The following is a 20,812-nucleotide window of genomic DNA, read 5'->3' on the forward strand; positions in this document are numbered from 1 at the left end:
CTAATGAGCACCACCTCTTGAATTTTTGTTTCAGCTATGGGAAAGAGATGCTCTCAGGTGGTGGATGTTAGAATGAAACATTCAAAGAGCTCTTGACCAGTTTTGTTACTCTACCGTATGAATAGAGGTTGGCTATTAATGAAGCCAACACAGAAAATTGGAACACTGAGAGAGAAAGCATCCTGATACATTTAGGTACTTCCATCCATCTGTACCTGAAGGCTTCCTTTTGAACTCTTCATTTTATAAACAACCCCCTTTGTATTTAAACAAGTATGATATGTATTTCTGATATCTAAGACTAAGATGTGCTCTGACTATAATAATTTTCTGAATGAGTAGTCAGAGGGAAATCTCAGATGCATTGATAATTCCAGAGTGTCAATAACACAAAAACTTACTTTAGATCTTCAGCAGTGAAATCTCAATAACGTAATGAAATATATAAATATTATGTTAGCCGTTTTTATGTAAACATGAAGTAACAGCCATTTTACTGGAAGGTTATTACAGCCAGATATGATGATAGACGCACAGAGTACCTGACAGGTCACACTGTTTCCTGTTTTCCAATCATTGTCTTTCCAACTGTTGAATCTGTTGTACAACGTTCTCCCCAAGCTCATCACTGGGTGCTTGCATGCAGATGCAATGAAGCAGTACGTATGCAAAGGCAACAAATTTCCATAGATCTTTCTACAAGTTCCCTTTTGTAAATTCATTGCAGGGGCAAGAAGCAATGGCTGTCTCAGAATTCCTTGAGAGTCTTATTTGTCTATTCACACCAGTGTTTCAGTCAGGTAATTGTTGACTTTTTTCCCGTCCTCCTGCACTTCCTTCACCAGCTCTTCCCACATATGTGTTAGGTGCACCTGTCATAATACATCACCAGTACTCATCTTACTCAGAGTAACTCTGCTTTTCTGACTGAAAAATGACTGGTAAATGTACTAAAATTACTGTACATTGAGAAGCCATGTTAAATCTCAACCCTCACACTTTCCCTTATTCTCAGTGCTTGGGGTATTTGCCTGTTATTTTTCCTAATGCTCAGAGCACAGATATTTAATAGGGCAAATTTGTTTTATTTTTTATACTTTTAAAATTTTATTTACTTATTTTGAGGGAGAGAGAGTGTGTGAATTAGCAGGGGAGAGGCAGTGAGAGCAAGAGTGAGAGAGAATCCCAAGCAGGCTCCACAGAGCCCCACTTGAGGCTCAAACTCATGAACTGTGAGTTCATGACCAGAGCTGAAACCAAGAGCCAGATGCTTAACTGACTGAGCCACCCAGGTGCCCCACAAATTTGCTTTAGTTTACTTAATAACTTTATTTAAATATTAGTTACCTAAGGACTATTTTCAGCCCCATGGGAATTGACAGTATCTTGATTATTCTTTTTTTCTTGGTATTTAATGCCAAAGGAAAATAAGGGCAAGAATTTAGAATATAAACATAATGAGGGCATAGACCTTATTTGTTTTGTGTATTACATTATGCTCAATACCCACAACAGTATCTGGCATCTAGTAGAAGTTCCATAAATATTTTTAGAATGAACAAACCATATGAATTTGATTTTGCTAATTTTAAAATTATTTATTGAATTACATACATTTTAAAAATACCAACCGAACCGCTGCTACTCCTAGAAATAATAATTTTTTTCTTGGAAAAGCTCTACCTTATCACGTCAAACAAGAGATTCAAATGTGAACCATCATAATCTACATATCTGCCATAATTTTCTTATCAAAGTTTCATTTTGTGACTCAAATTGAGCTCCACTCAATTGGCGCTCAAATTGATTTGAGCATGCTCAACTGAACAAAAGTAACCAAAATAGTGTGTTATTTGGAATATTCCCATTTTTTTCCCCAAGGAAAAGGGAACATTTCAGTGACAGACATTGAAAGCTTAGTTTAGGGTTTTGGAGGTCCCAGAGCCATATTTATTTCCACGTGAAGAAAACCTGTTGGCCATGAAATGAATAATGTCACTATACAGAGAAGCAGAGATTAGAGATCAAACTCTTCCTTGAGGTATCCAAAACACTGTTTCCAGTTCTCTTTAAAGTCTGTCTGTACCCTTACATTTTCTATTTGAGATGATACACCATGGTAACTCAGTATCATTGCAGTACTTTCCATGTATTTTGCTTGATTCGTCAATTCCAATTGGGAGTTTTCATCTTGTAATTAAAGCAATTTGGACCATATTTGCTGCAGTGACAAGCAAATCACAACTCTCTCAGTGGCTTAAGGCAAGGCTGGAAGTCACTTCAAGGCACTTCCCTTTCAGGTAGTGATTCAAGTTTTCAGACCATTTCAATCTTATGACTCAATACCATCTTAATACATGATCCTGCTGTCACTCTGACAGCTGAAGTCACTGCACACAGAATTGACAAGAACTGGTAAGTAATTGAATTAAAAATGGTCCATATCACTTATACTCAAGGCTCATTGGATAAAATTAATCATATCGTCCCCAGCCTAACTACTTAGAGATACTCAGAAAAATAGATAAATGGAAAATTTGGTGATCCCTATTCTCTCTTAAACAAAAAGAAAGGGCTACTGTCTTATTTATGTTATTATCTCTAGTAGCTTGTGAAATATTTAAACTTTACTAAATGTTGATGTTAATTAAATAATTTCACTGAAATATCTGCAATATAAGGAAAGAACTTTTCCTTCAAAAATTATAACACATTTTAAACATAACATATTTTAAAAATGTATTCCTTTTTATCTTACACTAAAGGTTATATTTTTGTATATTCACACATATAAATACATCTGTTTCATAGACCAGTGATTTCCTGTGAATAATGAGGGCAGGCAGTATGGAACTTCTTTAGAAAACATATAGCCATTCACTCAGTGAAGGAGGAAAATATGGCCTGCCAGCCCACATTGTTGGTTTGATTGGCATTGCTTAGGAAGCCATTGTTAATGAAAACAGTATGTATTAGGATATAAAATAGCAGAGAAATGATAAAGAATACTCTATTAGGCTATATATAACTTTATTCCTATAAGAAAATAGAAGGGAAATGAGTGACAGCTAAAATGAACATGTAAACTGAGTAAAATTTTTAAATATTTTACCATAGAAAACACTAATATTAATATTCCTAAAATGCAAACTTTGAATGAATAATGCTACAACTTTTATGTAGTCATTAATTGAGTCTTATGCATTTATGGGATAGTGGAAATTTGTTTACTTCAAGAAATCAAACATACATTACCCTATTCAAGGCAGAGAAGAAAAAACTATTCCCATGAGACTGTCACTTCCTGAGACCCTGTTCTCCTTCTTAAGCACCTATAAAATACAAATTTGAAAAATTGGTCATTGAAATGCTATATTTTTTTCAGTAAAAAATTTTATCACTCATTTCTCCATAGAATTTATTAGCATTTAATAAGTTTTAATATCTGTCAGAAAAATATATTTCTACATTATTGAAAGTTTGTTAAACTTTAATTAACAGGACTCTACTCTGTGAATGGATTCTTAATGTTACATATATATTTACATCTCACATCTCCCAAGTAAATTGAAAATAATTCATTTTCAAATCATTTTTTTAAATTTCTTTTTTCAACGTTTATTTATTTTTGGGACAGAGAGAGACAGCGCATGAACGGGGGAGGGGCAGAGAGAGAGGGAGACACAGAATTGGAAACAGGCTCCAGGCTCTGAGCCATCAGCCCAGAGCCTGATGCGGGGCTCGAACTCACGCACCGTGAGATCGTGACCTGGCTGAAGTTGGTCGCTTAACCGACTGCGCCACCCAGGCGCCCCTCAAATCATTTTTATACACAACAATTGACCACTTATATATTAGATAAATATTATGTCTTTTCCACTACTATTTATACAATCTGATAAGGAAACCCATTACATTATGTGATTTTATTATAACCATTAAAATGTATTTACATGTGCTCTTTTATATACACAAACATGAATAGATCCAGAGATGACTCTTTTTAAACTTAAAATTGTGATCATATATTGCTTACAAATAGACACACATTAAACACTTAATACAAGAGAAATGCTACTCATTGACATCTGCTTCAGGATCAAAAAGCAGAGAAAAGAATATTGAAGGGAACTTTCATCTGTTGGCGAGATTTAATGATTAAGCTGTTAATGCAATCCCATGGGCTAGTTAGGTCATATCTAATATTTGGGAAGAAGTAATAGCATTTCTGAGACTCCTGCTGTGAGCATCCTCAGGCTTGATGATATTTACTCATTTACATTTAAGGTAATCCAATAGAAATTCCAATTTAATACGCAACCTTTGATATTCTACCATCTTGGTCCAGTGGGTTTATCATTATTTTTCATATTTGAATTCATCTATGCCTACATGTCTCTTGATAATGTGCTATCATTGAAACCTGTCTGCTTAAATGAGATAAGTTGGAGAGAACTGATATGCTAGCCTTCAAATCGAGCCTAGAGATGTGGAAAAATAAAGCTTTCAGTGACTCATATATTCCCTTAACTAAGAGAGATATCAAGCTCTTCTGAACTATCAGGAAATACAGTGAGTGATTTTCTGATCCATAATGCTTGCCTACAAATAATAGAGAACAGATCACATTGTTCAAATTCATCGTTTCAAAGCCTTAAAATTCCAGCTGAATGCAACTATAAGTGGGGGAAAAACAGGTGCTTTGTTCACAAAGTCGTCAGGATCTAAGACACTGATTTTTATCAGCATTCTTATCCTAAGGAATCTCCTTGAGGGAGAAAGAAAGAGAATGCAGAGCTTCATAGCAGAGCTATAAAGCAGAATCTGAAGTATATTTATGGTTATAATTTGCACAGATCACTTGGTGCTCTAACACCATGCTCTTGATCACAGCATAAATCACACTTTAATTTTAACCTTTGCAGTTCATCAATAGAATCAATATCAAAAATAATTCAGGACTGACACTATTGGTTTACAGGTAAGTTTAACAAGAATGGGGAGGCTTAGTGATATATTAGTTGCCTTGTCAACTAAGGCATAAAGATTCATGACTCTTAACCTATGTTTCCATCACAAACTTCGAGCTATAAATAATGTAAGCAGCTAATCAGGCATAGAAAAGATATATAACATCATTGAAAATCAGTTATTTGTACTGTTCAAGCTTTAAAAAATGTATCCTATGTAAGGTAATCTACTGACATAATTCACAAAGGAGTCATGTGCTGACTCACAACCATATTCAGTATTTATTTTAAAAGTTTTATTAGTTCCATAGGACAGCATTATTTCTTAAAACAGTAACAATCTTTTTAAAATGGAATACTTTAGCTTAAAGTTATATTATGATTTACACATAACATTAATTGCTAAGATTTAAAGGGAATTCCAAGGTAATGATTTGTAACTTCTTCTCTTTTTTCGTACTTAGAAGTTAGTAAAATAATTTTCAACAGATAGCAAAATAAAATAGAAGCTAACTCAAACTTAAGAGATTGAAAATTATGCAAACAAGTGTGTTGAGGATATTTTCTCTGAGCATGAATTACTTTCCAAGGGCGGCAGTAACAAAGTAGCACAGACTGGGAGTCTCAAACAACAGAAATTAATTGTCTCAAGAGTTCTGGAGCCTCAAAATCCTAGATTAAGATGTCTGCATGGTTTGTCCCCTCTGAGGGCTGTGAGGAACAACTTGTTGCCTATCCCTCCCCCAGCTTCTGGTAGCATTGCATTCTGTGGCTTGTAGGAGGCATCCATTTTGTGTCTTCACATTGTATTTCCTCTGTAGATGTCTATCTCTGTGTTCAAATTTCCCCTTATAATAAGGATAGCCATCATATTGGATTAAGGCCCAGCTCCCAATGACCTCATATTAACTTTATTACCTCTGTAAAGACCTTATTTCCAAATAAGGTCACATTATGAGGTACTAGGTTTTAAGCCTCCAACATAGCTTTTGTGGGAGACACAATTTGAGCCATAACAGACCCCAGCAGACCACCACAGTCTTGAAATAGTGTGTTCCATGAAAACGTACCAAGTATGATTATAAGTTATAGTCTGTCTTAGGAGAGCAAGCAAGACAATAATTGTGGAACAAAGGGGGTATGATTCACATGGAAAGGAGAATGGGACATTCCCCACATTTTATTTCAGTCCTTCAACAATAATCACCTATGGGAAGGTTGTGAGATTGCATCACTCAGTCACAATTACTAAAAGTTCACTGTAATATAATTTTAATAAGGCATACCTATTGATGCGATAATGAAAAAAAAATAGAAAGGAATGAAGAGAGAAGGAAACCATGTGAATCAGCCATAATAAGGTAGTTTATGCAGAAGAATCTATCAACTCTCAAAGTTCTGGGGCTGAAAAGACAAAAGTTTATATCTTGTTTCTACGACATATGAACAGTGGGTTGATGGAGGTTTATTTCCACTTGCACACACCTAAGGATCCAGGTTAACTAAAGGTCCACTCTCTTTTGTCTCTACTGAAGAAGCATGAGTTTCCTCATTTGTAATTGTAGGAGAATAGATCATAGAGAATCACACTCCAGCTTTCAAATGTTTTCGATGCTTTATTCCAAACATGACACATTTCTTTTCACATTTCTTTGGTTAAATAAAGATGAGTATTTATACCCAACTTATGGGAGAAATGAGAAGTATAACTCTTCCATGTGTCTAGAAAAAGTATAATACACATATTGGTGTGAGTGCTAAGATTATCTACCATACCATATTAACAAAAATTCTACTTTTGGTGTTAAAAGATACATATTGCAGGCACCTGGGTGGCTCAGTCGGTTAAGTGTCCAAATTGGGCTCAGGTCATGATCTCACAGTTCATGGGCTCAAGCCCCACATTGGGCTCTGTGCTGACAGCTCAGAGCCTGCAGCCTGCTTCAGATTCTGTGTCTCCATCTCTCTCTGTTCCTCCCCCACTTGTGCACATATTCTCTCTCTCTGTCTCTCAAAATATAAACATTAAAAAAGATACATATTGCATTTTGTGATAGTAGTTTACCATAGTTTTCAAAATTATTTTTTCAATGATATGTTAATTTTTAGTCTTAGTGCTAGAAATGTATTCTTTTACATTAACACTTGCTTTATTCCCAATGTTCCTCTTTTAAAAAGAACACTCTTGAAGTCTAAACTATTGACAACTAAAAAATCTTTTGGAGACAAAAAGAGTATATATTATTGTGAAAATCTGTACTAAGCCCTGATTAAATTTCAGGCATCATATTTCCCTGTATCCATAGCTGAAAATACTTGAATCTTATGTTAGCTTAAGTTCAGTTTTGTCCTTAAAGCCAAAACTTCTCTGAGACAGAGTTTCCTAAATAACTGTAATCCAACATTCAATTATTAGAATTGAGTCACATGATGCTCTTTCATTGTCCTCTTTGCATCCTGGAAATGGTGACTGGATTTCCTTATTATGAGTTATTTTCAACTGTGGATTACTTTCATATAAACAAAAGTTTAAGTACCATGTGGGAGACCTGAAAGCAAACAAATTGCTTCACTGAAAAAAGATATAGTGTATGCCATTTGTTAGACACTGTATTGCATACTAATTACTCTAAGGATAGAAAGGCTTATTTACGGCCTTTAAGGAGTTCAAAATCTACGGGAGAGACTGTCTTGAAGAGTAAAATAATACCTGGCACTAAGAATAACGTAGGTTTTAGAGGACCTCAGGATACCTAATAACCAAATCTTGATTGTTGGAATAGTCAGGAAAGGGTTCTTACAGGAGGTGATTTGAACCTGGATCTTTTGTGAATACATAGTAACATTATTTATTTATTTATTTATTTATTTATTTATTTATTTATTTATAATGTTTATTTATTTTTGAGAGAGAGAGAGAGAGAGCATGAGCAGGGGAGGGTCAGAGACAGAGGGAGGCACAGAATTTGAAGCAGGCTCCAGGCTCTGAGCTGACAGCACAGATCCTGACTTGGGGCTCTAACCATGAGCCGGGAGATCATGACCTGAGCTGAAGTTGGATGCTTAACCGACTAAGCCACCCAGGTGCCCCCTTATTCATACTTTTAGAAGTACACACTGTGTCCTTAATAACAATGTTGTTACATGGTATTTAAACTTTTGCTTACATGAATTTAATTTGCAAAATGATAAAATGGACATAATAATGATACACACACGTGTGTGTGTATTAAACAAAATAATGCATGTTACATATTTAGTCCAGTGAAGGTTGTACCATGTTGGTAGTGACTTTTTTTCCCCCAGTGTCACTTTCCTAGGCCTCAGCTCTAGCCTTATTGATTACAAGCTCCATCAGACTCTCCAAGTTAAGGTTTATCCTTATTTTTCTACTTTTATTCCCAATGAAGAACTAAATTTGCCTTAACTTTAAGTCTAATAGATAAAATACTGTTACCTTTTGGCCTGGTCATTATAAATTTCCCAGATGAAGGTTTCCCTATCTCTAGGTTCTCCCCACCTCACAGAAAATTCTCTATGGTCCTTTAATTTGAGCCTGACAACCTATGGCCTGCTTTAAGGAAAGTATCTCTTTCCATATCCTTTCATGTACAACTGGACTTATCTGACAAAAAATAAATTTGACGTTTTTCTGCATGACTGAAAATAGTTTTGGGGTTCTGTTCTCAGGTTTTCCTAATTATCACTGTCCACTGGAATTTTATGCAACCGAATGTTGTCACTTTCCAAGAAAGAGTCTACCAAAAGTTAACTTTAAAATTGCACCTAGGAGGCCTGGGTGGCTCAGTCGGTTGAGTGGCTGACTTCGGCTCAGGTCATGATCTCGCGGTCCGTGGGTTCCAGCCCCGCGTTGGGCTCTGTGCTGACAGCTCAGAGCCTGGAGCCTGTTTCGGATTCTGTGTCTCCCTCTCTCTGACCCTCCCCTGTTCATGCTCTGTCTCTCCTTGTCTCGAAAATAAATAAAACGTTAAAAAAAATAAAATTGCACCTAGGACTCACCATTATTCTTTATCTTTGACTAGATGGAGAAGCATATGAGAAGTGCACTGGTATTTGAAGTGACTTTGAAGAAAAGGTAAAGAGCATGTGATTAATGAAGTGTCTAGTATTTCATTCAGGAAAGGACTGGAAACAGAAACAGGTAAGGACTAATTTCCTGGAATATACTAGCTCATGGAGCACTGGAGTGTGTCTGAATCATTGTATTAATGATTAATTAATCATTGTATTAAATGAATGACTTGGCTGAATAATTCATATCTATTAATGAAAGACAGCTAATTTTGATATACTTTTCATATGAACTTTAAAAGAATTGGAACCAACATACGTGAGAACCTAACTAGATTACTTCCTAGACTAGGAGTTTTGAAATGAAGGAAAGGACTCTATAAGAAGATGCCTATGAGAATAGATACCTAACTTTCTCCACCCAGCAAGGAGAAACAACTATCAAATAAATATTTCCAGGACAACCCTCAGTTTCTTTTCCCTGGGTAAATAAGAAAGACAGAATTGTTCATAAGTAAACATAGCATCATTTCAGGGAAGTAACTCAATAAAAAAAAAGGAAAAGACAAAAAAAAGAAAAGAAAAGAAAACAAAAGAAGCTCTCCCCATGTTAGTTAAATTCATATTAATTCACTTTAGAAAGAGAGAAGCCTTTTACATCACAAAGAAAAATGAGTTTTAAAAGAAAACACCAGTTAAAGTTAGCTTTACCCTAATGTAACCTGACATTCAACCAACAAAACAAATGATCTGAGAGCAAAATACTTTCCTGTTTGATGGACTCGTGATGGTGGAAAAGAAAGGAAATGGAATAACTTTTAATGGCATTAAGTGATTCTTTCATAGAGTACATAAAGCTCAATAAAAGGTATAATGAGTCAAAGGATTTGGAACTTTAGGAAATTAGGTCATGTGAAATTATTTTGAGAGCATATCTCAGTAACTAAAAAAACTCAACAGGAAAAAAAATAATAGTAAGATATGATATTCATATGAAATTCAAACTAAAAAATAATTCTATCTAATTTAATCCTCAAAGCATCACTAAAATGTGTGGTGTAATTATATTGACTATAAACATGGGAAAACTTACAATCTAAGACTACTGATGCTTCGATAAGGATTGATTCTAAACCCTAGTTTGCTCAGAAAGGTAGTGGTTTATGCTTATTTTTGTGAAATTATACAATAGGTATAAAATACTTGGGAAATGGATGTTGGGCATCCCAACTGTAGAAAGATATATGAATGGCCTTGCCAAACTGGTTACCATTTTCTGTAATTCAAATGAGGGCATGGATCTAGGATTTATGATTTGAAATCTATAAAAATGATAGAGACTCTTTTAGAAATGTACAACATTATGAAAACAAAATAAGTACAAAATAAATAAATATAACATTTTCCCAAATCTAGAAAAATTATGTAATACATTTATTAATTTACTGTGTGATATACTTTTAATGACTCATTTTGGATGCTAATGTAATCAGCAATTCTGAACGAAACATGCAAATGAACATACAAAGTTAATCTCAAATTATCGCATATACCAGAATAATTCAAATACATTTTTAAATTGCTACTATGTTGTTCTGAGCTGCATAACTGTTTATTCAATTAATCTTATGCTACCTACATTTACTTGTTGACAAACACATGTAGGAGACTTCTCATTGGAGTACTTCTTTCTTCAAACCATAGTATCATACATGATAGCATTTTGGCAGGTTTTTTGTCTGAAATAGACAGTCTTCATCACAAAGGATGCATTAGATGTACTAAGGCATGATCTGATATGTTGAGATGAAAAATTCATGAAACTCAATGCACAGACAGGCTTGCTGTTTATAAACCCCTTCTGTTTTTTTTTTTCTTTAAAACACAATTCTGATAAGCTTTATTTTTTTCTAAGTGTGTATGTGCGTGTGTGTTTGTGACGTTTATTGCTGCGTATTTTATATTAAGTGTATATTCCTATATTCCTCCCTGGAGAGAATTTCCATTATGACTAATGTCAATAAAAACTGAATCCTCCACTTACAGCTTTCCACATCTGAGGACTGGAAGAATTTTTCATAAATTAGTTTCTCGTTCCTTACTTGTCAAATCTCATTTCTCCACTCCTCACATTATACTGATGCTTGGCTCGGCAGGTCCTGCTCAGGAATGTGGCCTTTGGTGCTTCACTTTTATGACGTGACATCAGGTATGTCTGAATAGTACGCAGCAGAGTTTCTATGATTTTATTCCTACACCATGAAAACACATAATAACTAAAATGTACACAAAAGGGACTCCAAATCATATGAATATAGCTCAGTACACCTTCACTAAATGTGCTTACAATGAAAATTCTGCTAGTTTCCAGAAAAGCATGTAAGTTTTCTAACATCACCCAACAAGAGGAAAAAACTGGTAGAAGTGGGAATCAAAAAGAGAGTGATTTTAACATAGGGTGGTTAAAATACCCTACTTTTGCAACTTAAAAAATTGTGAATACATCGCTAGAACTACTTCTAGGACATACAAATTGAAGAAATTTGAAGCTTACGCTTCATTTGCGTCATGGGGTTTTGCCACTGAAATAAATCTGCAATTCTTATTTCATTCTGTACGCTGATAGCATTTTTAAATCTTTTTATGTTACTTTCTTTTTTCAATGCTTCAAGTTTTTATTTAAATTCTAGATAATGTATAGTATAATATTGGTTTCAGGAGTAGAATTTAGTGATTCATCACTGATATATAATACCCAGTGTTCACACTCTTTTGGAAGCAATGAATTAAAAAAAAGAGTAAGTTTAATAATCAATTATGCACTAAATGTATTTTTCTTTACAAAAAAGAATGACCTATTCTGAAATATCAGTTGTACTGGGGTTGAGAAAACCTGATAAATCTAGAAACTTTAAGAGAATTGAGTAAAATTTGAGGATCATGATTTTTGAACCATCTAGTGAACATTCAAAAGAATCATACATAGATAACTTATTTCACAAATGTTACCCTATGAAAATATTTGTCAAAGACAAGTTTTCCAAATGGATAAAGGTAGTAGCTCTGAAAATACTTAACACTGAAATATTTACACATTCATATATAAAAATTAGAATTGATAACCCTGCCCACTTCTGTAGTAATTTCTTGAGTTTTATATGCTAGATTATCTCATTAGGAAATACACAGAATCTCAGAACCATAGAGTATGAACATCTGTAGGGCTCAATTTCACTTACATCCAGAGGTTTCTCTCAAGGGAAATAGGGTACTTAAACTGACATATTTTCCAAAGTAGCTTAGAGTCTGTCAAACAACTTTCTCTCGTTATGACCACTCAGGAGTGTGCCTGGTTTACTCCTTCAAAGTTAAGTTTCTGAAACAAGACAGGGTTTCTAAACTCTAGTTTAACTCATTTTACTGACTCAGCATTTCTGCATCTGCTGCTGTGGAAATAAATTTAAAAAGTTAATTCCATTTAATTACTGGCTGCTTTGTTTTCATGACTATGTAAGAAAGCACTTTTTATGATACATGTTTATTCTACTGAAGAGTCTCTCCACCATAAACCAGTTTTAAAATCTTCCTTACAATATACCATTAGCATTCCTCAAAATAACTGCTTCAAAGTACATTTTATATCATTTACATATATCTTTATTGACCCATTGAACCTGAAATGTCGAATACAGTAGCCACTAATTACATATTACTTTTGAGCACTTGAAATGTAGATAGTACAAATTGAGATATGAAGAAAAGAATATAAAATATCTCAGTAATTTTTATATTCATTACCTTTTGAAATAATATTTTGCCTATAGTAATAAATAATTCAAGTTGATTTACCTGTTTTATTTTACTTTTTGAAAGTTACCACTGGGAAACTTAAAATTACCTATGTGAAAAAAATAATAAAATAAAATATCTATGTTATTTTAATATATTTCTACTGAATAGTGATGCACTAAACTATGAAGTCTACAAAGTAGGGCCTAATTGTCTCAATAATCTTTGTGTTTCTCATACCTAGCACAGTAATCATCTAATTAATGTATATGTTAAATGAATTACATAGAGAATAATACTGATAGTAAAAGAATATTGATATAAAATATGTCATTCTACAGTGAAACACAAGTCAAGTTCCATGGGTTTGTTGAAATATGTGAATACTAAAAATAAGAAACTGGAGTGTAGATTCTTGAAAAAATAGTTTTGGAATTGTAAGGATAAAAATGGCTTAAAAAGAGAATGCAACATGCCCAGAAGGAAAAGAAAAGCATTACAGTATATACTTTAAGATTCTTGGGATCAGACATTTTAGACCACATTCAGAACAAAAACAAATACTGCAACCCTTTAAAAATTAACTAAAAGTTACCTACTGTCTTGCAACCTTTTGACCATATTTACAATTTATAATATCAAGATGGGTAGCTTTCTATTTTTCGGATTATTTAACTGATAATATAGATCATCTCTATTCCAAATGATGGCCTTGATGAGGGTCCTGAAGTTTCTTAGCTAGTGGGTTATCTCTGTAGTCTACATCCACTCATTTGCAGCCAACTTCGAATCAAGAAATAGAGAAGAAAATAAGATTCCCCATTGTCTTCCTCCCCAGTCTCCTTGGCTTCAGCTCAGGCATTTCATTTGTGGGAATGGATCCCAGTTGCCTCAAGGTAAGGACTATCTGTGGGCAACACAATAAATTGAACCGTATTGGATAAAGTCAGCATGCCATTAGCTTGCTTACTGCCTACAGAAATTGCAAGTTTTACTGAAAAGGAGATTTACATTTTAATTTGGAGTCTCTTGGTCCCAGAGCACATGCATACTTCCTGTCAGGAATCGTGGCTCTGCAAAGAGATATTAGGAAAAGCAGCAGATCACAAAAGACAAGAATGCTTAAAATTGTGGTTCAACTTGATATTCCTTGAGGGAAACCTGATACAGCTAACTTAATCCATAAATGGAGGCTTTTATTTTGTTTCTGTGTAGAGGGGTTTGAGAAAGGAGAACAAAATAAAATTGCAGTTTGTATTATGTGTTACGTCTATCCTACGTGTAATCAAAATTAATCTTTAGGACAATCCTGTGATGAATATATTATTTTAGGAAAGGCCATTGAGAAGACTTGACAGCCAGTTGACTGCTGAGCTGGACCCTGGCAATCAGAGATTTGTGAACTGTCCCAGGAATATGCATTCCACATGCTTTTCCCGTTCGCAGGAGCTTCCCAAGAATACAGCCTTAAAATAGTGATGTGTTCTTAAGAACATCTGGAAGGCATTCATGACTTAACTCAGTTAAGTCCTCTATATAAACTTTTAAGATTTGGTGGGAAGGTGTGGAGATCTTTTCTTTTTGCAGCCGTCCAAGACAAGCTTCCTGTGTTAAGTTCCCTTGCCTCTTAAACCTGCCACTTACCAATCTTGTTCGGCCTCTTTTGTTTCCCCCTGCCTTTGCCCTGATTTCAGATTTCACCCAGGAAGCTCCAAAGGAGGTTATAAATCAATGATAGTGTTATCCCTATTTTAGATAAAATAAATGAGATCAACTTCATGCCTTGATTACCCTCCTATCTAATCTGAAACTTATTTTTCCTTTTACATCCCCATTTCTTTTAATAATTGTTTGTCTTCAGGATAAAATAGGCAGTGTGTCCCAAAACTGAAGGAATGTATTTAACAGAATAAACACCTTTTTTCTACAGTCCTGTGCTTGATTTATTTCATCTTTCAACCAGAGCAAATTGGACTGGCTTTCAATGGAGACTCTCAGGGAAGGCTAACTGACCCATACATTTCTGCCGAATAACTTTTCCACTGAGGAATTGGAGACAATGCTCCTATAACTCCAAACTCCTTAATAATATTATCATGCTTCCTATATGGGGTTTATCTAGCACAAATATACCTACTTAGCCTGATTCCATTATTTAGTAACTTTGACAAAGATCAGCTTTAACTAATTCTGACTAGTTTTCATCTTCTCTTTAGGAATTTATTAACCAAGCCCCCAAATAGATCAAGTTAACCAAATGGAATAAATTTGGCTTAAAAACACAATCAAAATGTGATAAATACGAAAGGATTGAACAGTAAAATAAGGGAAATGCATACTGAATCAAAGAACTGCATCACTAAGTGATATTGGGAAAACAGCTTATCACTGGTTTGGTGCTAGGAATGGCATTAGCCAAAATCATCAAACAATGCACCTCGAAGGTGTTTATTTAAAACTGTCACCAGATGTTAGAATACAATTCTAGATGGCCTTCAAGTTTAATTGCAACAGGCATTTATATTTCTAACTAAAGTTCTCTTTCTTTCTTAGTTGATATTAATCTTTTACTCTGATGGTGAGCAAGATACCCAACATTGATGATTAGCAGTTGTATTCTAAAATGGGAATAATAGTGACTTATGGGATTATTTGATAATTAATGTAAGAATGAACATGTAGAACCACAGTACTCTATCAGTCATTATTAGCTCTATTTCTCCATCAATATTAATTGTCATGTTTCCTCCATCCCTCAATTTGCAAGTGCTAATTTATATTCATTCTTCAATTTATACACAGGAGTACATGCATCTGTTTATAAGGTTATTATAAGGTTTCTCTCCAACATGAAATATTTAGTATGTGCTAGCAAAGGGACATTTCTCAAAATATGAAGATCACACCTTCTTATTTACATATAATTCTGATTAATATTTACTATACCCAAGATAGAGTATCAAGCCCCCCCCCCCATCTTCAGTCATATTCAGTAAATCACTCACTCTCTTTATATGGAGAATTTGAGTTTCTACATGGAAAAAGGATTAAAATATTAAAAATAATTGATAAAATTATATTAGATGTAGATATACCTATATGTATTGGATATTTGACAGTACAGCCATAGTATTTGGAAATGTGGTTCTGATTTCCGAAAGAAGACCTGGATCCAAATCCTTTATAATCTTTTTAGTAGCTATAGGATATTGACAAATTGCTATACATTTAAGCCTCAGTTTTCTGAACTGTAAAATGGAGATATTTAATAACTATAATTTACATATTGCTTATCATATGCAAATAACTCATTTAATCCGCACAACAGTCTTAAGAGTACATATTATTACTTTCATGTTATTGATAACTAACACATAAAGTGGTAAATAAGATCACAAAGCTCATTACTGATTGGTAGAGCAGAAAATAGAGCATGTGCATCTGACTCTAAAGCCAATCCAATGAACTACTCTATTGATACCTATTGCATTAGCTTGGTTTGACTATAAAGTGAAATCATATATGTAAAGAAATTAGCATACTCTCTGGTACACAGTAAAAAACTGCAAGTACAATAATACAGATAACGGGGCACTTAGGTGACTCAGTCAGTTAAGTGTCTGACTCTAGATTTCAGCTCAGGTCTCACAAACTGTGAGATCAAATCAGCACAGATTCTGCTTGGCATTCTCTCTCCATCTTTCTCTGCCTTTCCCCTGCTCGTTCTCTCTCCCTCTCTCTCTCAAAATAAATAGAGAAACATTAAAAAATAATAAGAGCAATAACGATTGTAGTTATTATCAATATAGGATTGTGTTAAGAGCAAAATAAATCAAAATAAGTACAATGCTACATGTTTGTCACATCGGGAACACATCACAACAAGGCAAAGATGAATTTAGAATGGCATTTTACTAGATTATGTACGAATCATCTCTGTCTTTCTATTGAACTATATTGGGCTGCAACTTACAGACTATTTTGTAAGAATAATCACTCCTCTTCACACCCAGTCCTGAAAAATGCACCTTATACTTTTCCCCATATTATAGTTACTTAAGCAAGATTAGTCACAAAATATTTAATTATATTTCCAAAGTCTGAGAATAATTTAAGAAACTGTAATATTCCCTTGTTTTTTTAGTGTCAATAATATTATCTTCATGTTAGAATTTTTCCTGCCAAACTAACATTGAAATATGCAATTTACCTGAAAAAGAATTCTCAGAATGACAATTAAGTTATCCTGCAGATGCAAGAAATCCCCTTCTTCATTAACACACCAAAGAGAACACATAATCAGCTTCTGAGTGAACAACTCCAATAATATTAAATAATTCCCTGGCTCATAATTCAGTGGAAGTACAATGGAACTATAATTCACATTTTAAAATCCCAAGTAGCCTTCTGCTTCTACATAAAAGTGTCATGTAAACCAGCATCATTGTTAATAAACGGCAAAGCCAGAGGTCCCTGACTGTGTGAGTGCTAGTCGGAGGCTCAGCCTCCCTGTATCATATTTCAAAATCAGTTCTTTTCATTTTTTCTTCTCTCAAGAAGCTTAACAATATAGAATGTGTGAAAATCATTCTCAGCTTCCACATGATGTTCTTTATTAATGTATTGTACACACACAATGGTTGGGCTCTGTTATCAAGCTGATGTCCAGGGACTAGCAAACTTCTGGTATACAGACATTCTCAAAAATATGGCAAGAAATTTTTTATTACTTTAAACCCCATGCACAGAATTTCTACATCATCTGTCTTTACCTAAACTACCATCAAACCCTGGAAAGTAATGACATAATGGAGGTTTGCTACAATGAATGTTATTTGTGCAATTCTCCACACTCTTCCAGTTTGCAAGAAACAGAATCATTCAGTTTATATCTAGAAATGCAGGTTAACAATATGGATACATTTGGATATGAGAGTAGCAGAAAACTTGACCCTGTGGCTAAGTTTCACAGTCTGCAATATCATTATAACACACAGGAGTAGTTCTAGAATGTTGATAACAATTCTACTGATTAACTTCTGGAGAACAATAGTTCCCACAGAAGATTGAAATTTTTATTGAAAACTTAGTACTCAACCATTTCCCAACCTGCAAGACAATATGATTACCTAAATTTGGTTATTACCATCTTTTTGGGACAGTTTTATTTAACCAGACCATTTCTTAGGCTAAGGCTAATGGCAAGTGTACACATAGATGCATACAAACATATACACCCACATTGTATATATACATGTATTCACTGCCTAGTTTTGGTGAAAACTAGCTGTGACCTGATAATAAAGTCATTCTAGAACCTAGTTACATGTATGTAAATACAAATAAACTACCACCTCTTGAGGATATTGTATAAGCAGTTATTCTCGGAAAGAATGTGAAACCAAAGCACACAAATAAAACAAAATAGACCCTTTTTTTAGACCATTGTCAGCTTCTGAAACCTAACTCTAAAATACTTTTTAAAATCTGTAATGTTCTAATATGATGTATGTGTCCATTCCAGTTCATTATTTTGTCTGTTCATACACAGTAATTCTAGTAAATGAGAATTTTTAACTGTCTTTTGGTATAAAAATTAATGACCTCAAGGATTATCCCTCATTCATGAACAACAAGGCTGTTAAAATATAAAAGTGCCTTGTCAAAAGTTATGGAAATGCAGAAACAGTCTTCTTGGTGGTATGAAAATGTTCATTATTCCAATTCGTATTTGTTTTCCTCCACTATGAATCTTGCAGTTTTTATTTCCTTCTGCTTACTCTTTCCCTTTTCAATAAGCTAACAAAATATAATTGAAAAAAGCTGTCGCACTAAGTCTGAAAAGGTCTTCTATTTTATAGGTTCTTACGAAAAAATAAATTGAAGATACTTTAAATTGCTTCATTTAAGGAAAAGAAATATTTGCTTTGTCACCCACCATAGTTTTTACAGATCATATTAAATAAAATTATTCATTGATTCATTTTTATATTAAACACAATGAGATTACTCAGTTAATTAGAGGGAGAATTTAGATAATTACTGCTATATTGCATCTAAACTTTAGTAAAGAATGTGTCAGGTTTTATTTTTTAATTCAGGAAAAATATTGTAGGTAAATGTATAACCAAAAATATGTTGTATTTTTCAAGGTATTATGTTTTTTCTTGAATAAGAACTGTAAATTATCCCTTATAAATATATTTATATACATCAATTTATAAGAAATAAAAGTGATAGAAATTAATGGTCTGCAAAACATCATCTCTCTCAGTAACAGTGTGTAAATCATTTTAAGCTGATATGTCTCCTAAAAGACTGACTTTTTCATTCAAGTTTTTCTTTGTTTAAAAGAGTCATCATCTCAATTTGAGTAATGTGGGGTTACCTGTTTTGACCCTGTGTCTCTTAGATTTTGTAGGTCTCATGCATTAGATATTTCTCACCTTTAGTTGGTGGCTAACCAGAAATGTAGAAAATAGAGTAAAAAACACCTCAGTTTAGTTTTCTCTTGGACAATATTTGTATGCAAATTAGAGACCTATATGTTGGGTATATGGCTCATTGTTCACTATGTGTCTAGTGATGCATATAGTGTGATAGTTCTCAAATGTTAGGAGATGGGGAAGAAAAAGTAGGGAATTTCTCTCCAGAATATCTATGTTTATGTCCTTATGCTCACAGTGTATCTCATAATGTCATAAGCATAATAGAAGCTTGGGTCATGGGTATTTTGATGACACTTCCAAGGTGATTCAAAAATGCCGCCCACAGAACCTTTCTTGAGGACCACCAGCCTTGATTATGAATCGTATGATGAAACAATTATATAAGAACAACTGTTAATAAACTCAGACAGACATTGGTAGTGGCCTAGTCAAAATCTCATCTCCTACTTGGAGAAAGTAGTATGCCTACTTACTTCCAAGGCTATGCAATTGGCATAGCCATGTCACAGAGTCTTGCAAATGCATTGTAAAAGAGTTGTGGGTATAAGCTTCAGGGAAAATCTTTGTGTTCCTGACAAAAAGGGGCAGATGCAACCAACACAGGATTACACTTTTGTTACTTTCTTTCTTTCTGATCTCTGAAATGCAGATAAGCTATCTGAAGGTGGAGAGCATCTTGTGATACACCTATGTATGGCAGAGGAGATAGAAGGAGCTATCAAGCCCACACTGAAGTTCCTACTTCCAGATTGCTTTTTAAGTAAGGAAACTAAGACTGTTGTTTGTTTAAGACCTCATCAGGTTTCTGTTACATGCACCTAAATACATTCCTGAGTAGTACATCAACAAAATATTTTTGTTCTTTAAAGGATCACACCACAATTCTGCTTCATATCAAAATATGGGGAAAAAATCTGTTCCTCCTATATCCCCCTACTTGTCCTATTTTTAATATCCATTCCTCAAACCAGCTACATTTATCTTATTTTATTTCACTTAAGTCCTCCTTTGATATTTTCTACAATATTTGTACAATATTTTTAGGGGGCCAACTAAAGTGCACAGTGGTATTTAAGTCCTGTCTACACCTAAAATTAATATGAAAGAGTCAAGTTAGCCTGGGAAACTCCAGATTTCTGAAAATCTTTCTTTCTTTGAAGCAGAAAAGTATTTAATTATAGATTATTTTTATTTTATTATCCTTGATTTCACTATCCATGATTTATCCATCATTTAAATATAAATATATTTAATTATCCATGATCCAGCATTCTGGAAACACATGTATTTTGAGTATTTTTTGGTGGGGGAAGCAATATGCTGGATAACAGCTCCTCAAAGATGCTCACATTCTAATCTCTGGAAACTGAATGAGTTAGCTCACTTATTAAAGGGGTGCTATAGGTGTGATTAATTTAAGGATTTTGAGATAAGTAGGCTGGATTATCCAGGTGGACTCAGTGTACTTGTAAGGTCTTTGTAAGTGGGAAGGAGAAAGGAAATTGGAGTGGTGTGGCCAGGAGCCAAGGAATGCCAGCAACTTCTAGAAGCTAGAAGTAAGTAGTGGATTCT

The 20,812-nt window shown here is 34.1% G+C and overlaps 1 long non-coding RNA gene across 1 annotated transcript; it reads left to right on the top strand.

Annotated features, from left to right (window-relative positions):
* The first annotated feature begins 9,011 nt into the window (after positions 1 to 9,011).
* LOC123380041 lies at positions 9,012 to 20,405 on the top strand. The gene is made up of 3 exons (XR_006585283.1): positions 9,012 to 9,132; positions 11,159 to 11,211; positions 19,890 to 20,405. It is a non-coding gene; the product is annotated as an uncharacterized LOC123380041 (long non-coding RNA).
* Positions 20,406 to 20,812: the final 407 nt, after the last annotated feature.

The sequence above is a fragment of the Felis catus genome, chromosome C2, assembly GCF_018350175.1.
Source record: "Felis catus isolate Fca126 chromosome C2, F.catus_Fca126_mat1.0, whole genome shotgun sequence".
NCBI classification, from domain to species: Eukaryota; Metazoa; Chordata; class Mammalia; order Carnivora; family Felidae; genus Felis; species Felis catus.